Below are 19,835 nucleotides of genomic sequence, written 5' to 3' on the forward strand. Positions count from 1 at the left end.
CTTTACGCATTGGTGGAGAAGGCGCCAATTAACTTAGCGGCGCGTATGGCTGAATACTTTATGAAGTGTTCAGGGAGGACTCCTAGCAGTCAAATACATGGCGGTCAGTATGTGACCGAAATTGCTTACAATGAGCATCTTATGACTGATGAGGTACTTCAGAGTCTCACCCTGATTACTGAGGGGGTGCATGTCGACATCAGATCGCTGAAAGCGATGGGGGTTATTATTGAGACTGATCACGGGGATAGGTTGAGGGGGCTGAATAACGAGGTATGGGACCCGTTACCTCCGCTCCCATCAGAGGAAGAGGAAGAAGATGTAGAGATGCACGAGCAGCATCAGCCACACACACCGCCACACCAGCCGCAGCACCACGAGTTCTACCAGCATCAGGATTGGCCGGACTTTTATCAGCAGTTCCAGCAAATGCGGGTCACGCAGGAACAACATGGTACCTATATCGATCAGATCAGGACCAGCCAGGACCATATCCGGGCCAGTCAGGATCAGCTGCGGACCAGTCAGGATCAGCTGAGGCAGAGCCAGGAGAGCTTGTATCAGGGAGTGAGTGCCGGGTTTTCATACCTATTTGGGGAGATGCGCCATGCATATCCCAACTACTTCCAGAACCCTCCAGAGTTCCCACCGTGGAACCCTCCTGGTTACGGTGGTGCAGGCCCGTCCTTCACGAGACACGATGACGATGTTGACGAGTAGGCGTTGGTGGTGATTTTCGTTGGTAGTTTTTATGGTTATTATTAGTACTTGTTATTTCGGGTGTTCTTTTTGCATACTATTTCGAACACCCTCGGACTGTATTGTACTTTTTAAACATTTTGCTTTATGTTATGTCTTTGTTTGAACTAGTAGTATTTATGTAAATTATGGTTTATTTGGGTTTATTCTGTTACTGTTCTGTTGCGCTGTACCATATGACATATTTGCAGATTGAGGCTATCAGGTCTTTCACAGGAGCATATGACAGACGCAGCTTTGGAAACCTCGATTCATCAGATATCATCTTGAGGGGAGTACCATTATCCTTTTTCTCTATATTTCGAGTTTCGCATTGGGGACAATGCGAAGTTCAAGTGTGGGGAGGGGGTTAACTTTGTTAACTTTGTTTGTCCTCATTTATATATATATATATAAAAAAAAAAAAAAATTTCAGAAAATTCAGAAAAATCATTCAAAAATACCTGTATTTTTGTATATATATTAGTAAATAAACCGGTTGGTTGTGTTTTAGAAAACCTCGGACTTGATAAAAACTCGACAAGCAAAATATTTTTGAAAAAGAAAAACCGGAAAGCGTGACAAACAAAGAAAGACTTACATGATAGTTTTCACACTTTTACCCATTCCATCCGTTACGTGAGCATATTTGAGCCTATTGTTATATATTTGTTCATTTCGGATATAGGAGTGAGCCGGATGTTATGTGTAATTTAGAATTTGTCACTAGTATGCTTGTTAAGACCATGAACTTGTGAATTCGTGTAAAAGTGATAGAGGCACTTAGATTACCCCTTTGTTGTAAGCCTTGTTCTTTGTGTTGTGCTTCCCGTTCACCTTATATTACCCTTTAGGATTAACCATGTCGAGCCTTCCCGTTTACCTTTGTTTACCCACATTATCGCCCACTTAGCCAAATTTAGCCTTTTTATGTTTTTTTTAAACCCTTTTTAGTGTTGAAACTCGGACAAAATAATCGTTTAACTAGCATTTGTTTCGGTTTATTGTATAGTTATTAAAAAAAAAAAAAAAAAAAAAAAAAAAAAAAAAACAACACAACCCAGAAAATAAAACACCCTAAAATAGGGTGAAGTTGATAGAAATCGAGCAATTTTGAATGTTTAAATGTTAAAATTTCGTTGATAAGCTCGATTGCGCTTTAGTCGCCTTTTTAAGGCGTTTGTATGTATAATTGTATTATGTTCTTGCTAGTTAAACGCTAAAACCGAGTTTTAACCATTTTCGCCACTTTAAATGTCTACATCCATACCCTTCGCCCAAGCCTAACGTTACAACCCGTAAAGACCTCTTGATTTACACTTATTTGCATGTTAGTTGGTGGAGACGAGATCTTATGACAAGCTTATGATATTACATGTTTCATTGACTAGGCGTTGAGTGTTTGCACATACACATTTTATGTATGTTTCATAAATAAAACCGAGTGTGTGTGAATATTGTGAGTCGTGTGAAGATTAACATGTCGAGTCAATTAAATGTAAAGTCACGGCTTTTTGGTTGTCGCTATTATAATTGCATATGCTTGTTGGGTTTTAGTCTTTTGATGATGTCTTTCGACAAACTGGCCAACCGTTTAAAGTAGTTTTCAATAAAATAGTGTGTAAATTATCGTACTTGTTTCTTTCCGTCTTTTATTGCTTTTTAGTTCTGCTTGCTTGAGGACAAGCAAGGTTCAAGTGTGGGGAGATTTGATATTCGCTAATTTACACATATTTTAGTCCCCCGTTTTACCCCCATTTTATGCGTTTTCGGCCGTAAAACCGTCATTCGGATACTTAATTATCTACATTTTCGTTTACAGGCCTAAAACAGCATACCAGACGAGATGATACCAAAAACGAGGACTTTCCGGACAAAACGATGAAGCTGCGAAGATTCTGTGGAAAAAGACTGACCTGGGCGTTTGGCACGGTCATGCGGCCATATGCACGACCGTGCATATCCGACAAACAAGAAAGTCCCGGCGATGAACCAGGCGTGCAACTCACCGTGCAAGGCAATGAAGGCAGACCCGAAAATGCACGGTCGTTCCTCATGGAGAACGGTCGTGCGGATCCGAGATCAAACAACATCTCGGAGTGGAACGACCACAAGTCAAGGCGTGCAAGCCAAATGCCGGAAAAGAACGGTCGTGCCAAGCCAAGAACGACCGTGCGTGACCGAAGACCAGTCAACGATCTGTGACGTCACGCAGTATGGTGGCCCACCACCAATAATGCTTAAAGTGCACGGTCGTGCGATCGGAAGAACGGCCGTGCGACTTCGAAAAAGCATTTAAACAGAACAGCACCATTTTAGACGTAACTCTGGACATTTTGGGAGCTCTGCAGGCGATTTTGAGGCTCCGAAGGCTGCTGCTTTCACTCGGATTCAAGCCACATTGCCCGGTTTTGCTCATTTACTATCCAGATTCTCATTCTTATGCTTGTTTATGGTTTGGTTTCTCAAATCTTTCCATACTTTTGTTATATTTCAAGCATTTAGACTGATTATTATGTATTAATGTAAGCCTTTGGGCAAAAACACAACAATCCCTTGCTTGATTAGTATGTTAATCTATGTTTGTAATGACATTTTGAAGTATTTTCTATGATTATCTTTGATGATTAGTTTGCAACCTTGTTATTGATATTGATTTCTTGATTATAAGTAATTGTGTTGGATGATTGGTGCTTGGTTAGGTAAGATAGTTGCAAAATGAAGCTTATTTAATCATGTATTAGTAAACTTTTAATTTGGTTAACTAGTTTAACTTGGTTAAAATGTAGGCACCATGATACTCTAACGGGTTAGTGGTTTAATAAAATGCAATTATTATTAAACAAGAGAGCTTGCCTTCACGGAAGGACTCTAACGGGTTAGATGGTGTTGTTACGAATTCTTGCCATGATTTGTTAGCTTAGTTAGTAGTTTCGGCCAAAATTGCTATCTTGGTGAATTTATGTGCAAGATTTGTAAAATGAACTCGGTTGTGATTTAATCTAGTTTATGCTTGTCTCGGTGGTTGCATTGTGTTTATCGGTGTTGCTTTCCTTGATTAAGTGAGGTTAGAAAACTCCTAACGGATGACTAACTTATTTTTAGGAGATCTTCATAGACATTTATCAATTGCACGTTAAAGAACAATTTTAGGTGGTTAAAGTGTGTTTATCGTTTTAACTTTCCGAATGATTGTCATGTTAGGATTCCCGAAAGGGATACTAATTGTCTCGAAATGGAAAATTGACCGAATGCTTCTAGTGCCAAAACTGACTTAGTTGACATGCTGTGGTTGTGTATTAAGCAAGGCTATTTATAGATATTTTACTATGTTTTAAAAGTATTTATTTATGCTTAATTTAGATTAATTAAAACCAAGACAATTTATGTTTTTACCGGTAATTTAGTGACAAAGGTCTAGTATTATTTCTCCGCCCATTTCCGTGGATCGATACTTGGTTCTTACCGATACTTTACTACATATATGACGGGGTACACTTGCCTCTTTCGTGTGTGTTTTGATGTAAAAGTAATAATCACTTTTATAAATTTAAAACCAATTCGTGTGTAATTTCATTATAAAAATATGTATAGTCGCGCACGTACCAAGTTTTTGACGAACATAAACAAAATCATAGTAAAATCTGAATTCATCACTTTACACATAAAAACGAACAAAGAACGAAAGATTAGGTTAGTAAAACCCGTGGTCTTCACTCCCGAACGCTTCTAAAGTATACCCGATGATTCCTTGCAATCCCAAAGCTTCCAAACCTTCAACAGCCTCTGATTTTTCGCCTCAAGAACTCCAAATTCGTATATATTTCGGCTGTTCACGTTTTACCATCTTATAACCTTCAAAAAAACCTAGATTTCCATGCAAGGAACCTTCTGTTGCCGACATAGGGTCTTCACGCAGCCCGCTTCACATATTCTGGTAAGTCTATGCGGCCCGCCAAACAAGTTCAAAACCGGAAACCCTTTAATAACTCTCGCGGCCCGCCTGAAAGTATGAGATAAGTTGATGCGGGCCGCCCAAACTTAAGTAATTCTGAATTTTCATTTTAAGTTAATGCGGGGCGCCTGAGAATGCTTCTAAGCTTACGCGGCCCGCCTGAAAGCTCCAGAACTGCATTTTCGCTTCGTTTCAGCTCCCGACTCCTCAATTTCCGTTCCAGCCTTCCGCCATTCCAGATTTTGATTCGTTTTCGCTCCTTTTGGCTGTAAAGACCTGGAAACACAATTTAATCAAAAGTATGTACAATCTGTCTAAAACCGATACTAAAAACGAATAACTAACGACTAAAACCGACGCGACTACCGATGTATTTTACAATACATCAGTATGGTAAAGCACACCTTGCGTTACCCCTACTACTTATGCCCCGTGATATTGGTGTCACGCTTTGTTGACATGGCCAAGACGCTTATACATAGGAAGTACCAGCGGCGTATCCACCACGCTTGACCATGCTTTTAATGTTATGGCACCATTAGAATTTCACTACGATCTCCGTGCACTGACCAAAATTGATTGATTGGAAGTTGGGTTTCAGTAGGATAAGGGTAGAGATTATTGGTGATAGGTCCAATGACATCGCAGCTTGCCAGTAGATGATCTAATTCCTCCTGGAATGGAAATTCTTTAGTTTGCTTGGAACTTTCTCCGATTTCTATTCCCGTTTGCCTAAAATTTTCCCTGATTTCTATCCTTTATCCAAAGGATTTTCTATTTTGGGAATTTTCCTAGTTGCTGGTTTCCTCCTGCGCACTTTCCTCCATCCTACATGTCTTCTTCTTTTCTTAAGCTTTGCTTTCTCCGGAGGTGGAGCTTGAAATTCCATAGGTTCCTCCAAATCAGCAATGTATCCAGTGAAGTCGTTGGAAACTTCTATTGGTACAGGATAGAGATTGAGATTCTGAAGGGCTTTAGATAACTCATTCATGCTGATTAGCATATATGCAAAATGCAAAAAAATGCTAAGTTAAAATTTCATAACAAAATTTTACAAATAAATATTTAAGTATTATTGCATACCGCATGACTAATTTAATACAAAGGATAACTGAAATTCGAAACACACTAGGGTTTATTGTGATTTATTTATTTACAGTATAACATTCTTTTAGAGCTTCTGGCTTGTAGGTAATATAGGTGTTAATACTAGTTCAGGGTACTAATAGTTTTCTGAAGGTTGGTATTTACTGCTACCGTTGCTAGCATATAAAGATCTGCCAATTTTTCATCTAATTTATCTTCCCAAGGTGGATTATTGCCTATTTCCTGGGTTTCCGGATTAAACCTCACTTTCTTTAGTGGTGATTTCTTTCATTCCTCCTGACTTTTCTTAATAATCAAACTTCTTTTATTAGGAGAAAGTGGCTTTTCAAACTGAGCTTACAGACGAATATTCCTTCCTCCATATATGCTGGGTATTTTGAGGAAGTTCCTTTTTCTTTAGGTGAAGTATCTAATTTATGATAGATAGCCGAAAGTCTTTGTCTACCCATACTGTAACTAACAAATATACAGTTAATAAAACACAAAATCACAGAATAGCAATCAGTAGAATTAAGTATTTTGCTGAATACTTAATTTGCTTAAATCAGTGGCTCTTATACCACCTTTTCCTGTCACGACCCTAGCCTCGGTTTGACCCGGTCTAGAGCCGCAGGACAGGAATCCCGTGGTATTTAATTTAAGCGACAGCGAAAGTCTTTTAAACAGGATCTTTTAATACTAAAAATGCCGGTTTACTTTATTACATAATTTAAGGATAAAATCCTGAAATTTACAATATAGTGATTTCACTGGGAAATCTTTATTTTACAAAATATGTTTCTTTATTTATATTGAGCCACTTCCTTAAGCTTGTAGTGCTTCACGGCACTTTTCCTGGATCACAACAGATCACCTAAAAACATGTTTGAAAAAGGTTTTGTCAACGGAAAATACTGAGTGAATCATTTATTTTAATAAAAAGGACACATTGTTATAATATACAGTATTAAGAGCGATTACAATGTTTCTGTTTATCAACCAACTACCCACAGTATTTGTCACTCGACCAGCCATCGGTAGCCTGTGCCCAATGGTGTCTGTGACTATGGTCATATTACCCCTTGGCTAACCCGTTTGTCCAATGGTGACGGTTATCAAGTAATGTATACAAAACCCCACATACCGGCTGTAATTTGGTGATTACAAAGACTTAATCCCTGTAATTATAACTTTGAAATAAATAGGCTTTTGGAAATAATTTGATAAAAAGAGAATGACTCACTTTGCAGATTTATGCGGGCGGAGTTTAATCTACTGATTAGCCCGTTTAACCTAAATTAAATAACAATGCACACGAACTGGGTTAGTAACTAATACAACATTTACGACAATTAACGTGTTCGTGCACTACATCTGCTGATTACGTCTTGTATCGAGTCATTGTCTTAGAACGTTAGATCTGGGCTCGAAATACGAGAAATAGTGAATTGTATAGGTTTAAGATGATTGGACCGCTTTTAGAGTCAAATTAGATAAGTTGGATCGCTCTTAGGACCATTAGGATTCGGACCGCTCGAGCGAACATGTTTGGACCGCTCGAACGGCAAAGCATGGTTGGATCGCTTTTTGGACAACAAGTAGGACCGTTTTTATGGCATATGCATGGGCCGCTTATTGGGCCTGTCCAATAAGCGGTTCCAGAGCCCAATTAGCGATTCCAGATGCCTATATATAGCCCTATGAGCGAATTCAGTTGTAACGTTGGATAGAAATCGTGCCGAGGTTCTGCCGGTGCGAGATTTGAGCTGTAAACATTTGAAATCAATAAACAAGTAGTTAAAAGTGATTTGCCTGCTGTTTCTACCTTAGTTTCTTGTTATTCCGCACCTGAAACCAAGGAGAAAGCCTCTGATTGACTCGTTCGGGTCATCACACGATCCTACAATTGGTATCAGAGCTCAGGAGGAGGTTCTCTGCAGAAATCAGCTGGATTTAGTCACTTTTTCTTACTTCTACACCTTCTTTTTCTGATTCGGGAAGATTTCACGGTCGGAATTTGTTCAAAATCTCAGAGATTGTGCAAAATAGTACCGTGACAAACCCTGGAAAGTTTCAAATCAAAATTCGAAGTCTAAGTGGATCAAAATTGGATTTGAATGAGGACCGCTCGTTTGAACATAGCCTGAACCATTCGACCGAACAGTTCTGGACCGCTTTTTCGGACAAGTGGGAACCGCTCATCCGGACGGATTGAGGATCGCTCATTCGAAAGATCAAATCGAAAGATCAGGAACCGCTTATCCGGACGAATCAGGATCGCTCATTCGGTCGGTTGGATCGCTCATCCGGACAACTTCTTGAATCGCTTATTTGGACCAATTTCTGAACCGCTTATTCGATCAAACGAGGATCGCTCATTCGGTCGGATCATTTCTGGATCGCTTATTTGGCAGATTATTGGATCGCATATTTGGTTCATACTAGTTCGCTTATTCGTCACAGTGTCTGAAAAACGTGTTATCGAATCATGGATTTAAATATCGTTAACAGGACTCAAGAAACACTTGATAGAATAAAAATATTAAAGAATGAATTTGATTCATTTTCAGGTTTTCCAGGAGAAAGCACAAGAAGTATCATTAAGAGATATATCCATCTTGTTAGTTCAATGTCTGATTTAGAGATTACAAAAGCACCAGAAGAGTGGGTTGAAAAATTTATCAGTTCTTTACCGAAAGAAGAATGGGAAGATTATGTCTTGAACTTGAGAAGTTCTAGAGAATTTTCTCAACTGACAATTACTCCACTCATTAAAAGGATTGAAGAACAGATGGTGATCAAGGATGAGAAAAGGAAAGAAAAAGCTGTAAAAGTCAAAGAATCTGTGAAGAATGAATCGTCAAGGTCTGCATCAGTATGCTCAAATTGTCACAACTTCAAGACAGTCAATGCCAAACTTGTGAAGGATGCAGAAAGTTTAGCATTGGAGATCAAGAAGTTGAACAATAAGAAAAAAGCTGATGAAAAACAGATTCTAGACTTACAGGGTATTTGTGAGAAGTTGAAAGTCGAAAATGGCAAACTGTTGGGTAGTGTGAACAGTTTGACATTAGAGAACAAAAGTTTGAAAGAAAATGAAAAGGTCTTTGAAAGCAAACAGAAATCATCAGAAAATGAAGATTTCTGGATAAAATTGGAGAACAAAAATCTGAAAGCTAATGAAGTGAAACTTCAAGAACAGATAAATGTTTTGGAAAATGAAAAATCTGTTCTTGAAAATTTGAAAAGTGAAAATGAAAATTCAATCAAGTCTCATCTTGAAAGAATATCTAAGCTTGAAGACGAAGCTAAGAGTTCAAGGATCAAGATTGATGAACTTGAAAAGAAATTGATCAGTTTTGCGACTAAATCTGACAAGTTGAATATTCCTTGTCCAAAACCGATCAATTCAGTTCCAATAAGTGACTGTGTCAGAAACTTTGACTCTGTCAAAGTTGAAGATTGTGATGATGCATCCGATGATGAAAATATTAAAAAAGAAAAACAAAAATTGGTTTTAAATTTGAAAGAAAAATTTCAGAAAACTGTTTTGCAATCGACCGAAAAAGGTGAATGTTCTAAGCAAAAACCTTTGAAGAAGAAAGCAGAACAGAAACAAAAAGATAATAAAAGTTCATCGGATCGATCATCCAATCAAAAACAAAAATTAAAAAAAGTAAAAAATGAAAATTCTAAAAATATTGGTAATAAGTGGTGCAGGTCAGACCACAGTGCTAAAACGTCAAATCCATCAAAGTTGAGGAAGGAATATCACCAGGCCAAACAGTGTTACGACTTGAGTGTTTGGTACAACGGTGATAACTGGTACGATAACAGAATGTGTTACAGCTGCGGCTATCATGGACACATTGCTGTTAATTGCCAGTACTGGAGATATGAGACCAGGAGGTGCTATAACTGCAATATCAAAGGTCACATTGCCCGAGATTGCCCGAGGAGATCAATGGGAAGATCAAGGGTTATGTCTCAGAAAGTGGCAAGAATTCCAGTCAAGGTCAAGCCCGAAGAACTAAAAGTTCGAGAACCAAAAGTTCAACAACCGAAAGTTCTAGAGACGAAAGTTAAACTTTCTCAGGGGCAGAAAGACCGACTGAGGAAGAAGAGAAAGAAAGCGAGAGAATATCTCGAGAAGATTTTGTCCTCGGGTTCACAGGATAAACAGAATAAAAGTTCTGATGAATCGACTCCTTCAGTTGCAAAAACAAGAAAAAAGAATTCATCAGATACAAATCTGGGGACAAAAGAGGAGAAGAAAAAGGAGAAGGTCGGCGATGAATCTGACAGATCAAAGTCGGACAAGCCACCTTCAGGCAATGATTCTGGTATGGTAAAACCAGAGGAGCCATTGGTTGAGGTTAAAGTTGAGAATTCTAGTTTAGCAATGGATGATGCAAATTTTCCACCATTGTTGAGCAAGAATTCAAAATCACCCAAGGTCAGTCAGGCTTGGGTGAAATTGTTTAAATAGAAAAACCTGACTTGCCGGAGATCCCAAGATGGTATCGTGGATCATGAATCGGCACATTTCTTGAGAAATTTCACTTTGGTGATTTTTCGTCTCAAATGTGGTAAATCAGGGACATTAAGTTGTACTTGATTTTCTACAAATGGTTTATGTTAAAACTGAAAATGTTAAATCTTTAAAAGGTTTGAAGAAAACAAAATGAAGAGATAACCCCGAACCTACAAATGGTTGGTAAACAAACTAATTTTTCCGGAAAAACCATTTTGATTGAAACAAACTTGAGTGTTTTGAAATCATTATGGGAAAATAGTTTGTTGTGAGGGGGAGTTCTGATTGTTTTTGCACAAGAATGGTGAATTGAGGTAATTCACATAATGTTGTCAAATTTTTGTATAGTTTGTTTTTCAATTTTTCCTCAGAAAATCAAAATTGAAACATATTTTGATTTTAGGGGGAGTAAGAAAATTTTGAAAAATTTAAAAAAATTGAAAAATGAAAATGAGTTTTGTTGCAAAAAGAGGAGATGATAGTACATCGGTGGACTATCACAGCATGCTAGAGATTTGTAAAGACAAAATTGTTTTTAAACAAGTCTTACTAATGATGTGTCAGTAGGCTTCACACAGTTAGTAAATTGTATTCGAGATATAAACATAAAATCAAACTTACTTATTTTGTGGGGAACACTACTTGGATATATGGGTAACCCCTGAAATCTCGTTTGAAAGGTTTCTTATTCTGGAATACTAGGTTCTTGTACTCAATTGATGTCTGGGGTATTATTCCGGGACTTCTGCTGAACGGTAGTTCTGACCTAGTCCCTGGCTAATACTTTCTTCATATGCTTGAAACATAGCATAAAGCCCTCAGCTGATTAGACAATAAAATTGATGATCAGTTGTTGTAGCTGAAAAGATCCTCTAAAGGGGACCCACTGCTAAGTCGAAGCTGATATCTCTCTGCTGAACGGAAGTTCTGACCTGAGATCCCTCAGTTCTCGCATTTTTCCCCTAATTTATATACAGATATCATTTGTAGTTATACTTACCTGTAGATCAGAATATTGGGATCTGGATACGGGAGTATATTCAAGAGGTGAGACACTCGAATAAGTCTAAGTTCTAAAACATTAAATACGTATCTTGAATCGATTGAAAACTTGTGTAGAGGTTTAAGTGGACAACAATACTGACAATCAGAAGTAAATTTGTTTTTAACATTTGCTGATTAATCAAGATCAACGGTGTTGGTGATATGTCTAAAAAACCGATATGATCCTCTTGCACAATCTCTCAAAAATAGTGTTCATTTCTGTATTGTTCAAAATTCAAAAATCCAAAAATATTGTATTTTTGTTTGATATTTGAAAACTACAAAAAGATTTTCGACAACAGAGTGTGAAGAACTGATATTTGACATTTCAAGTGCTAAACATGTTGAACTTGTGGTTTGAGAGAGTATGTTAAATTGTGAAGATTTGAAATGCAAATTTGGTTCATTAACTTGATGAATAAGTTGAATGGTAACCTACAGTTTGATCTTCATAATTCTTCTTTTATGATTTGTTGATTCATTAAGTTGAATTGCAAATTGTATTAGTTTGTAATAGTATGGTTGAGTTTTGCAGGTTTCTGATCCTGTTGCTACGAATAGCCAGGAGACACATCAGAACCAGAGGAGAGCTTAAACAGAGAAAGCCAGGAGTTGATTTCAATGGTGATAACGATTTCCAGACAGAGATCTCAGCATTATGTTAGGGGGAGTCTGATGAAAGTTAGAGCCAGAGATTGATCCAGGCATATGATTCCAGGAAAGAATTCCTGAAGAAGATATTATTCCAGGCAGAGTTCCTGAAGATTGATAGAATGATAGAGAGAGAGAAGCTCGAAGACTGATCAAGACTGAAGAACGGAAGACAACATTGGTGTGACTCGATAGTCGACTCCATCAACATCTGAGGGGGAGTCTGTTGGTGCACTACATCTGCTGATTACGTCTTGTATCGAGTCATTGTCTTAGAACGTTAGATCTGGGCTCGAAATACGAGAAATAGTGAATTGTATAGGTTTAAGATGATTGGACCGCTTTTAGAGTCAAATTAGATAAGTTGGATCGCTCTTAGGACCATTAGGATTCGGACCGCTCGAGCGAACATGTTTGGACCGCTCGAACGGCAAAGCATGGTTGGATCGCTTTTTGGACAACAAGTAGGACCGTTTTTATGGCATATGCATGGGCCGCTTATTGGGCCTGTCCAATAAGCGGTTCCAGAGCCCAATTAGCGATTCCAGATGCCTATATATAGCCCTATGAGCGAATTCAGTTGTAACGTTGGATAGAAATCGTGCCGAGGTTCTGCTGACGGGTGGTCCTTTGGACAACCCTTAAGTATGTTAAAACATGAAATAATCCTCCATTTAGCCGTGTAATTATCTTGGATTAGATAACTACGATGCTTATGTTTCAGGTGCGAATTAGGAGATAAGAGATGGATAAAAGGCAGTTCATGAATGCTTTGGTGGAAAACGGGTCGAGAGAAGAAGACAAGACAAAACAAAGGAGACAAGACTGCTGAGTACCGTAAATTACGGTCCTACCGTAATTTACGGTAGACATGATTTTTGTTGATTTTTGCACCGTAAACCAGGCTTGATTCACCGTAACAATCTGATGGCCACCGTAAATTACGGTGGAGCCGTAATTTACGGTGGTGCCTGAACGTGAAATGTGTAACTGCCACAATATACTCGTTTTTTGGGTGTCTTTTGGTATTATCTGATCATTGACGGTTCTTGGGCACTTTGGGGGCGATTTTGGAGTACTTGCTTGCTTTGTGAACATTTCTAAACATTCGGTTTGTGTTTTTAATTCGTATGAACACTAGATTGATGTTGATGATGATTCACCGAGCCATGTCCGGCTAAACTCTTCGGTGATCATCCTAGGTGAATGTTTCTAAGACTTTTGTGTGTTTAATTTCTGCATTTCTAGAATGATATTTTGCGTTGCTTGAATGTCATGGTGTATGTTTGATTGTTTGTAGTGTGTTAATCCGTATTACAATTTCTAGTCTCGATCGTACGTTCTTGGTGCCGTTGGCAACTGAGATATCACGGGAAGGGTTAGGGTTGGTTATTGGTTAACAGGTCATCGGGAAACAACCTCGCGTTATTTAATCCGAGTACTTTGTTCCCTTTTATCACTTCAATCACATATACACGAGTTATGTCTATGTAACTCTTTCTAGTGAAATTGCACACAACTGTTTAAAGAAACTGAAACCTAGGGTGATCATTGTTCTCTCCTTATTGTTTAAAACCAACTTTGATTTGATTTAGTTCTTAATTTAGTTTTCTAAAACAACAATCCACAATCTTGAATTTTAATTTTCTGCAATTTAGTTTAATTTTAGTTTAAATACAAAGCTATACAATCAACACATTTTCCACATACTCCCTGAGTTCGATACCCTACTACCGCTAACTACAGTTGTTTAGGGATTAAATTTGCGTGACCCACGACATCACGTCAAATTTTGGCGCCGCTGCCGGGGAGTAGTGCGCAACGTGTGTTAATTTCATAGTTTTGTTTGTTATTTTCGGGTTTACGTTGGTTGTGTTTAGTGTGCAGGTACTTGAGGTGTATGCATACTAGAGGCTCTCACAGGTCATCACCGCTATCGTTTGATCCGGAAATTGAAAGAACGCTACGACAAAACCGAGTTTTAGTGCGAGAAAACAAAATTATTGGTTCACCTACTTCACCCATTACACCGAGAAACATCATGGCTGATTCTCAGATTCCACTTACAACCAGTCAAACAACCTCATCCTTTATACCTACTTCCACCCAACCATCACCAAACACTACATTACCTAATACCACCGCTGGATTTACACCAACCAATTCCACTCAACCAATCACCACTCAAAATGAGCCTACCATCACTTACGATCCATCCACCACAATCCCACCATTATCTCACTTCTTTCCCCCAACTACGGGTCAATCATCATCTACCTTCACAATTGCACCCAATTCAACTATTGTGCATACTACCCCATCCTTTAGACCACAACAATCGGGTTTTCAGTATTCAAACATTCCATTTGGGCAAACCTCGGGAATGCAAGGGGGTGATTATGATGAGGGATTTGAAGACTTTGAGGGGTATGAAGATGATGGGTATGGTTATGGAGATTATGGTGATCAAGGGGATTTTGGGTATGTTCAGAGTCAATCTCAAGGGATGGCGAGTGTTGGTGGAATGCAACATCAACAACTTATACCACAACATATTCGGCCAAGACCACAAGGGCCACCAATGCCACAACCGATTCCATTGCAACAGGTCCGGCCACAACATGTACACCAACAACCATTTCAAAGACCGCCTCAGCGCCCATCGATGCGACCACAACAGTTTCAACAACCGATTGCACCACAAGGGCAAGTACCAAGACCGAATGGGCCGATTATTCCGAGAGGTAGGTATGGTGTGCCACGAAGACATCTTAGAGAAAATGCAAGGGGAATAGAGGCACATTTCAGGCCAATCATTACTCAAAACCCCTCACCGGTGGTTATCCCTCACAACAACCAAGGGAGAACTTTTGAAGTAAGAACAAACTCGTTGCAAAGTTTACCGAAGTATAAAGGGTTAGCAACGGAGGAGCCGTATTTCCATCTAGAGGCCTATGACTCAATTTGCAACACTTTTGGGAGTCAAGGTTTTTCGGCCGATGAAGTCAAGTTAGTCTTATTTCAGTTTTCTCTGGAGGATAAGGCAAAGAAGTGGTTCTACACTTTGCCTTCGGCATCAATATATACATGGGGGGAGATGCAACAAACCTTTTTGGATGAATTCTACACCGCCCAAAAGACCAATGATGCGCGGAAGGGATTGAGAAGCTTTCAACAACAACACGGTGAGATGTTCCATGAGGCGTTTGAGCGATTTAACATGATGATTAAAAACTGCCCTCATCATGGGATTGAGTTATGGGAGTTAATGAACGCTTTTCATGAGGGGTTAAGTGCCGAAGATGCACGGGATTTAATGTCTATCACCGGAGGGACATTTGGAACGAATTATGAGAATGAAGATTGGGAGTTTTTGGAGAGTATGGCAACTACATCAAAAAGGAAAGCCCAAGCTTCGAGGAGAGCCCGACCGACAACTAACCGACCACAAGTGCATGCCATAGATGAAGGTAATGTTCAAACTACTAATCAAATTTATGATGTGTGTGCTTTGTGTAATGAAATAGGTCACGCGGCTGAAAATTGCCAAGGAATGTTGGAAGGGCAATATGAGGAAGTTCACGCAGTCCAAGGTCAAGGCCAAGGAGGAGGTGGTAGGAACTACAACAACATGAATTCTAATACCTACCACCCCGGGTTGAGGAATCACCCGAACTTTAGATATGGGAACCCGTCAAATCAAGCGAACCCAAATTTTCAAGGTAGCCAAGGTAATTTTGGTTCACGGCCATCTTATAATAACCAAGGTGGGTACCGGGGCGGAAATAACCAAGGGTATCAAAAACAATACCAAACGGGTCAAGATCAAGGGGGATCTTCGGGTGGAAATGAGGTGATGGAGATGCTTAAAAGCATGCAATTGGAAATGCAAAAGCGAAATCAACTTGATGAAGTGCGGATGCAAAAAGATGAGGTTCGTGATAAAAGCATCCAGTCACTAACGACTCAAATGGGGCAATTAGCAACCGATGTGGCGGAACAAAAGAAAGGTAAGGGTCAACTCCCAAGCAACTCATCAACATAGTTTCGAAACAAGTGATCAAATCAGCCAAACAAATCATGCAATTTCTTTACCAACCCCCTTTTTAATGCCCCAAGCAATACACCCCTCACAATTTCTCTCCTCTCGGCTACAAGTGGAAACTAGCAAAGATAAGCTAGACACACACTAGGCAAACGGGTGGTTGCGCAATCATAAGCTTGTACCTGAATCAACTATCCTCCTATAACGGGTCAAACATGAATGCAAATCAAAAGGGGCTTAAAGGTTGTAATGTGGCTAGGTGTATGGGTAGGAAATGGAATATATATGAGTAGCGAAAATTCGACCCGGTCTTTTTATTACAACTACCAAAAACAACTAACAATGCATACTACTATATACAAGACAATGAAACCTTTTTTTTTTTTTTTTTTTTCATTTTTCATTCATTTTTTTTTCTTTTCATTTTTTTTTTCAATCACACAATACGATAATACACTAACCATGACTATTTCAAACTCATAAACTACTAATTATATCACTAATGCTATAAGACCGGGTCAAATTTGGGTACATTTTCAAGTAAGTAGCTAGGGGAAACAAATGATAGGCTTTAGGCACAAAATTGGGCAACTAAATGACCAAACCCCCGCCCCTCTCACTACCATGCTCATATATATAACTTATGAGGTCCAACCCCCCAAATCCCACACTCACTCACACAACCGACGAGGCTACCTAATGCCCTTATCCTTTCTACATTCATGTCTAACAAAGATTCAAATTGCATTCAAGCACAAGTTCTAACGCACCCCCACCCGTAGCCACTCTCATCAAAGATTATTTATATACACGTGTGGCTACAACTCTTACCAAGAATGAAAAGGGTAATAAGGGTTGCCGGTGTATTGACTTGGGGATAAATTGGGGCGACAAGATTTCACATTGTTTTGCTCGGCTTAAAATTTTTTCAAAAATCTTCAAAAAATTCCCCCCATCCCCACACTTGAGTGTTGCCATGGCCCTGAAACATAGAAAACTAAAGAAATAACAAAATCAGTGAAAAACCTCGAGTTGCCTCCCGAGCAGCGCTAAGTTTCGCGTCTTCAGCCAGACCGTGCCACCCCCATTTATGGTGGCTCAAAGAATCGGTTCCTATCACCTCCCCCACTGTAGCTTGTCTTTGGACAAAATGCCTCCGTCTCATTTTGACTCGGTGGGTAATCAAATACACTCCTGTTTGAACCCATATGTGTTTCTTCACGGTCCGGTGGGTGCTTTTTTCTCAATTGTGGTAACACCTTTTTCATACAATCACTAGACTCATCACCCTTTCCCTCAATGCCATACATTGGGACAATGTATCCCAAGTGTGGGGATGGGGGGAATTTTTGAGGTTTTAAAAAATTTTTGTGAAGCTAAGCGAAAATTGTCAAAATTTGAATACTTGATATTGTTCCACTTGACACATCGACACCTATTCCTAGTCTTTTCTTGGTGAGGATTTGAGCCACACATGATTGTTATTGATATTTCATTGTTTGAGTGGCGGTGTGTGTTGTGTGTTAATAGAACTTGTGTGTGAATACTTGTTAAATCCTAGAATTAGCATGCTTTTGAAAATGATAGGAGGACTTTTAGGAAGCCTCGTCTAGATGTGTGAGAGTGCGGGATTGGTGGGTTGGACCTCATACTATACATATATGAGCTTGGTATTGTGAGGGGTGGGGGTTTGGTCCTTAGAAAGCCACGTTTGAGCCTTAAACCATTCGGTTGTGACCCAAGCCTACTTCCTATAAAATTTTACCTATTGAGATGACCCGGTTTAGGAGCTTTAGTATGTAGTATTGATGTTCTTGTATATGTTGGTTGGTTGGTGGTGTTGTGTTTAAAATGAAAAACATAAAAAAAAATAAAATGAAAAAAATACAAAAAAAAGAAATTTGGGGTTTGAGATGAGAAGCTTCTTGTGGATGTTGATTGAAGTAGTGATCAAAACCTCCCAAGCCATACATTGGGGACAATGTATCCCAAGTGTGGGGATGGGGGGAATTTTTTGAAGATTTTTGAAAAAATTTTAAGCCGAGCAAAACAATGTGAAATCTTGTCGCCCCAATTTATCCCCAAGTCAATACACCGGCAACCCTTATTACCCTTTTCATTCTTGGTAAGAGTTGTAGCCACACGTGTATATAAATAATCTTTGATGAGAGTGGCTACGGGTGGGGGTGCGTTAGAACTTGTGCTTGAATGCAATTTGAATCTTTGTTAGACATGAATGTAGAAAGGATAAGGGCATTAGGTAGCCTCGTCGGTTGTGTGAGTGAGTGTGGGATTTGGGGGGTTGGACCTCATAAGTTATATATATGAGCATGGTAGTGAGAGGGGCGGGGGTTTGGTCATTTAGTTGCCCAATTTTGTGCCTAAAGCCTATCATTTGTTTCCCCTAGCTACTTACTTGAAAATGTACCCAAATTTGACCCGGTCTTATAGCATTAGTGATATAATTAGTAGTTTATGAGTTTGAAATAGTCATGGTTAGTGTATTATCGTATTGTGTGATTGAAAAAAAAAAATGAAAAGAAAAAAAAATGAATGAAAAATGAAAAAAAAAAAAGGTTTCATTGTCTTGTATATAGTAGTATGCATTGTTAGTTGTTTTTGGTAGTTGTAATAAAAAGACCGGGTCGAATTTTCGCTACTCATATATATTCCATTTCCTACCCATACACCTAGCCACATTACAACCTTTAAGCCCCTTTTGATTTGCATTCATGTTTGACCCGTTATAGGAGGATAGTTGATTCAGGTACAAGCTTATGATTGCGCAACCACCCGTTTGCCTAGTGTGTGTCTAGCTTATCTTTGCTAGTTTCCACTTGTAGCCGAGAGGAGAGAAATTGTGAGGGGTGTATTGCTTGGGGCATTAAAAAGGGGGTTGGTAAAGAAATTGCATGATTTGTTTGGCTGATTTGATCACTTGTTTCGAAACTATGTTGATGAGTTGCTTGGGACAAGCAACGGTTAAGTGTGGGGATGTGACGGGTGGTCCTTTGGACAACCCTTAAGTATGTTAAAACATGAAATAATCCTCCATTTAGCCGTGTAATTATCTTGGATTAGATAACTACGATGCTTATGTTTCAGGTGCGAATTAGGAGATAAGAGATGGATAAAAGGCAGTTCATGAATGCTTTGGTGGAAAACGGGTCGAGAGAAGAAGACAAGACAAAACAAAGGAGACAAGACTGCTGAGTACCGTAAATTACGGTCCTACCGTAATTTACGGTAGACATGATTTTTGTTGATTTTTGCACCGTAAACCAGGCTTGATTCACCGTAACAATCTGATGGCCACCGTAAATTACGGTGGAGCCGTAATTTACGGTGGTGCCTGAACGTGAAATGTGTAACTGCCACAATATACTCGTTTTTTGGGTGTCTTTTGGTATTATCTGATCATTGACGGTTCTTGGGCACTTTGGGGGCGATTTTGGAGTACTTGCTTGCTTTGTGAACATTTCTAAACATTCGGTTTGTGTTTTTAATTCGTATGAACACTAGATTGATGTTGATGATGATTCACCGAGCCATGTCCGGCTAAACTCTTCGGTGATCATCCTAGGTGAATGTTTCTAAGACTTTTGTGTGTTTAATTTCTGCATTTCTAGAATGATATTTTGCGTTGCTTGAATGTCATGGTGTATGTTTGATTGTTTGTAGTGTGTTAATCCGTATTACAATTTCTAGTCTCGATCGTACGTTCTTGGTGCCGTTGGCAACTGAGATATCACGGGAAGGGTTAGGGTTGGTTATTGGTTAAC

General features: G+C 39.1%; 1 non-coding gene across 1 annotated transcript; it reads right to left on the reverse strand.

Moving 5' to 3' along the window:
* Positions 1 to 15,154: 15,154 nt before the first annotated feature.
* Positions 15,155 to 15,260, reverse strand: LOC118490037. The gene has a single exon (XR_004888045.1). It is a non-coding gene; the product is annotated as a small nucleolar RNA R71 (small nucleolar RNA).
* Positions 15,261 to 19,835: the final 4,575 nt, after the last annotated feature.

Source organism: Helianthus annuus, chromosome 2 (assembly GCF_002127325.2).
Source record: "Helianthus annuus cultivar XRQ/B chromosome 2, HanXRQr2.0-SUNRISE, whole genome shotgun sequence".
NCBI lineage: Eukaryota > Viridiplantae > Streptophyta > Magnoliopsida > Asterales > Asteraceae > Helianthus > Helianthus annuus.